This window comes from Chiloscyllium plagiosum, chromosome 12 (assembly GCF_004010195.1).
Source record: "Chiloscyllium plagiosum isolate BGI_BamShark_2017 chromosome 12, ASM401019v2, whole genome shotgun sequence".
Classification (NCBI taxonomy): Eukaryota; Metazoa; Chordata; class Chondrichthyes; order Orectolobiformes; family Hemiscylliidae; genus Chiloscyllium; species Chiloscyllium plagiosum.
The window spans coordinates 63,865,272-63,870,093 of record NC_057721.1 but is presented as its reverse complement, the minus strand read 5'-3'; the positions used below and the strand labels follow the sequence as shown (position 1 = coordinate 63,870,093).

At 44.7% G+C, this 4,822-nt stretch overlaps 1 long non-coding RNA gene across 1 annotated transcript in view; it reads right to left on the bottom strand.

The window, feature by feature from the left end:
• The window catches only part of LOC122555357, a 12,082-nt gene extending 7,688 nt beyond the window's left edge, over positions 1-4,394 (bottom strand). The window contains exon 1 of the long non-coding RNA XR_006313246.1: positions 3,339-4,394. This is a non-coding gene — a long non-coding RNA (uncharacterized LOC122555357). The remainder of the gene's footprint in view (positions 1-3,338) is intronic.
• Positions 4,395-4,822: the final 428 nt, after the last annotated feature.

Sequence of the window (4,822 nt, the reverse complement as noted above, 5' to 3'; positions counted from 1 at the left end):
CTCCTGTTCCCTGGATGCTGCCTGACCTGCTGCGCTTTTCCAGCAACACATTTTCAGCTTCAATAGCTCATCACCAGACATAAAAGGGCTTTGCGATATCCAGGAATGTACTGTATGAATGCAAAACTTTCTTTTCCTTTTTGTTGTCAGGAATGAACTGAGGTCATATCGGTCAGCTCTGGACTTTGGGTGCTACAAATAAAATCCAAGAAAGCGAGAGAAAAAAAGCAGTTGAAGAGCAGTAGGTGCTGCTAAAGTGGAAGCTATGGTAGGTGGGTATATTTAGACATTTATCTCATGGCACAAGAAGAAATGCTACCATATGATTGTGGCATAAAGCTATGCACCAAGTAACAATGTTGGCAGTGGTGCCAGATACTACTGACAGTGACAACAGTTGGGAGGACTTCTTATAAATGAAAAGGAGCCTAGGCCCAAGTGAAAATTGCAGAAGTCTCAGCTTCTGTCAAATACAGTGTAAACCAACATATCCTGGCACCATTTCATGATATTCAGAATACATTTTCATTTCTGCTGGAGAATTCGAACTATTAGAAATTTCAGAAGTTCTAGGTTCCTGTGGATCATTGGAAATCAAGATTCTTATTGAATACTTGAGAGAGGAGGAAGTGGCTGGCAGCATGTTGTTTTCCCTCAGGGCAGTAGCACCTGAAATGCCTTCTCAAATGTTGGGAAAATCATAAGGTCAAGGTTATAATAATTTCAAGCCCAATGCCCATCAGTGAAGGGTACATCCCATAGTTTGGCAGCTCAAAGATGGTGACAAAGCAGACCACAGACGGGAGGTGAAAGACCTGGAAAAATGGTGCATTAAAACCACCTAGTTTTCAATGCCAGCAAAATCAAGGAACTCATTATTGACTTTGGCAGGATGTTACTCTTGCCCCCCTACACATTAACAGCACAGAGGTGGAACGAGTGGAGAGTGTCAAGCTCCTGGGAGTGGTCATCCACAACAAGCTTTCTTGGACTCTTCATGTGGACACACTGGTTACAAAGGCCCAACAACGTCTCTTCTTCCTCAGAATGTGCATTCGATGTGAAAGAATGTGCATTCGATGTCTGTGGAATTTCCTGGTTATTACAGATGCTATATAACTATAATCTGATCAGATAGTACTGAAAATCAATCACGAAAAAAATCAATGAATGGTCACCAATCTGAAATACACACTCTGTTTCTCTTTCTATAGATGTTGCCAGACCTGTTGATATTTTAATATTTTTGTTTCAGATTTCTAGTATCCACCCCAGTATTTAGCTCTTGTAACATTGAAAATCTGTCTGATGATTTTGCCTCATAACATGTTTTTAGATCCAAGATCCTTTGCCTCAAATAATTCAAGTTTTATCTCAGTGTCTTTAGTTAATTTAGAGGTTGCCTGGTTCAATTCCAGTTCTGGATTCAGTTTCCCCTCCAACCCTCTCTAGGCAAAACTCCAATTCTGAATATGAGAAATCCCTTCCAGATGAAATACTGACCTGGATTGGCAGTAGGAATTGAAGTGTAATCTGTACAACATGAAACTTGCTGTGTAAAGAACAAATAATGGGTGGAAAAAGCAAGGAAGATGCCGCAACACATGATACCAAGGATGGTGCATGGCCCAAACACTCAAGAGCCCACCCCACTGAAAGCCAAGCACGGAAGGAGCTCATCAAGGCAGGGAAATTCCGCAGTCTGAAATTCACTCATTGTATATGTGATAACCTCTGTAAGGCCCACCACGGGTTAAAATTAATTCCTCTTGGAGCTCATTGTGTATGACTTCCCTTGGTAACAGGCAATGGCCTGTCCAGCTGAAATTCAGCAGCTGGGCCCTTTAGGAAGCAGACCTGGGACAGTGAGGCTTGGGTTCAAGTCCCACCTGCTCCAGACATGCTCAACAACTTCTCCTTCCAATCCTCCCACTTCCCCCAAACAAAAGGGGTAGCAATGGGCACCTGCTTTACCTACCGGTTTGTCGGATATGTGAAACAATCCATCTTCCGCAGTTACATCGGCTCCATCCCCCAACTGTTCCTCCGCTCCATCGATGATTGTATTCGCACCGCCCCGTGCTCCCACGAGGAAGTTGAACAGTTCATCAAGTTTACCAACACCTTCCACCCCAACCTCAAATTCAACTGGACCATCTCAGCAACCTCCCTCCCCTTCCTGGACCCCTCCATCACCGTCTCTGGTGACCGACTGACCACAGACATATACTACAAGCCCACCGAATCCCACAGCTACCAAGATTACACCTCCACCCACTCTACCTCCTGTAAAAATGCCATCCCTTATTCCCAATTCCTCTGCTTCCACCGCATCTGTTCCCAATTCCACCACAGAAAGACCCAGATGGCCTCTTTCTTCCACAATCGCAACTTCCCTTCCCACATGGTTGACGATGTCCTCCAGCACATCTCCTCCACTTCACGGACCACCGCCCTTGAACACCACCCCTCTCAATGCAACAAGGACAGAACCCCAGTCCTCACCTTCTACCTCACCAACTTCCGCATACAATGCATCATCTCCCCGTCACTTCTGCCACCTCCAAACGGACCCCACCACCAGAGATATATTTCCCTCAACACCCCTATCAGCGTTCCAAAAAGACCATTCCCTCCACGACTCCCTTGACAGGTCCATGCCCCCAACCAGCCCACACCCCACTCCAGGCACCTTTCCCTGCCACTGCAGGAAGTGCAAAACCTGTGCACCACACCATACCCCTCACCTCTGTCTAAGGCCCCAAGGGATTCTTCCACATCCATCAGAAATTCATCTGAACATCTACCAATGTCATCTATTGCATTTGTTGCCCCCAATGTGGTCTCCTCTAACTAGGGAGACTGGACGTCTTTTTGCGAATCGTTTCAGAGAACATCTCTAGGACACCCGTACCCACCAACCCCACTGCCTCGTGGCTGAACACTTCAACTCCCCCTCCCACTCCGTTAAGAATGTGCAGGCCCTGGGCCTTCTCCCTTGCCAAACTGTTACCACCTGACGCCTGGAGGAGGAATGCCTCATATTCTGCCTTGGGACCCTGCAACCACACAGGATAAATGTGGACTTCAACAGCTTCCTCATTTCCCCTCCCCCCCACATTATTCCATTCCCAAGCCTCCAACTCAGCACTGCCCTCCAGACCCATCCATCACTGCCCCCTCTGACTTATCACTTTCTCCCTCACCTTCATCCACCTATCGTTTTCCCAGTTACCTTCCCCCAACCCCAACCCCTTTCCATTATCGCTCAAGCCTCATTCCTGATGAAGGGCTTATGCCTGAAATGGCAATCTCCTGCTCCTCAGATGGTGCCTGACCTGCTGTGCTTTTCCAGCACCACAATCTCGACTGATCTCCAGCATCTGTAGTCCTCACTGTCTCCTGCTCCAGGCATGTGTAATAATGTTTCTAAACAAATTGTTTGAAAAATAGGTTAGTGATAAAAAGAAGAAGCAGACCAAGGGACCCTATGGTGATGCAGTAGTAGGCCTCCTACTCCTGCACTAGGAGGCCTGGTTATAGTGCCACCAGCTGCAGAGGTGTGTAATAACATCTTTGAACAGGTTGATAAGGAAAATATCTATAGGGTCGACTCGCATATAGAATAAACTGTCTGAGGCTGGTACTATTGTGTGTATGCCAGGAGATTGGTTCTATTTTGGTGTTCAACAATAAACATTGTTCCTTTCCAGTTGGTTTTCCAGTATGTATTAGTCATCTCATAATCTATCAAACTAGAATGAGTGAAAGCTATCCTTAATCCCAAGGGGCTGCCTATGGAAGAAGAACTTGTTGCTCAAAATACTCATGAAAATCCAATTATCTAGTGACAAGTAGTGTTTTGCTCACTTCAATTATCTAGTTCTTCAGTCAAATCTAATGGACTGGGTTACCCTAGTGAAAAGGGCATCAATAATTTGCCAATCTGACTGAGAAGACCAAGATTCTAAAGAACTAACTACTGTCGTTGTGGTTTTCTAAGTATTAGCCTGTTTCTTGATAAAGTGTGAAGATTTTACAACAGCAATGGTCTTACAGGGTAGATAGCTACCACTTCCTCACTCATAACCCTAAGGAAGGTGTTTTGGTGATATCAATTTGTAGGAGGCGTTGAGTGTCCTCTGGCACTGTATACTTGTCTTGTTGGGTTGCACCATCTTGTAAAGCAAATAAATGATTGGGGAGCCAACATGAGGGAAAGATCCTTACTGCCTCCTTTCATTTTAAGAAAATTCTCCAAGCAAGAAAAAGTCTCACAAGACATGTCCAAATGAATCCAGGAGAAGCTCCCTGATTTCATGTGAAAAGTGCTATGGGGACTTTTACGTATATCTGAAAAGAGATAAAGAGCCATAATTTAGTATCACAACTGAGAGATGGTATACCTAGCAGTGTAACACGCCCTTAAAGTTGTAAAGAAATGGCAGTTGAGGCGATATACCAATTAGTGTTTGAATCCACAGCCTTCTCATTCAGAGGTACCAGTGCTACCACTGTCTGGAGAAGGTTGTGATGATCTCCACAGTTAAATAGCCTGCCAAGCAAACTGTTCATACTGCAAGGTGCTCATGGAATTAAATATTAACCCTTTTAAAATCACTACCTTGTATAACAACTCAAGCAAGTTTTTCTCCCCCCTTGAATACTTAACAGTTAGACATTTAGGTACATAACTATATTAGATTTACTACAATCCCATTCACCAAACCAACACTCCCACCCTCAATTTCACCCACCCCCAACTCTCTGATTTCACAAATTCAGGTGGTCTGGAAGTTTCACAATTCTTCTGGAATGTGTC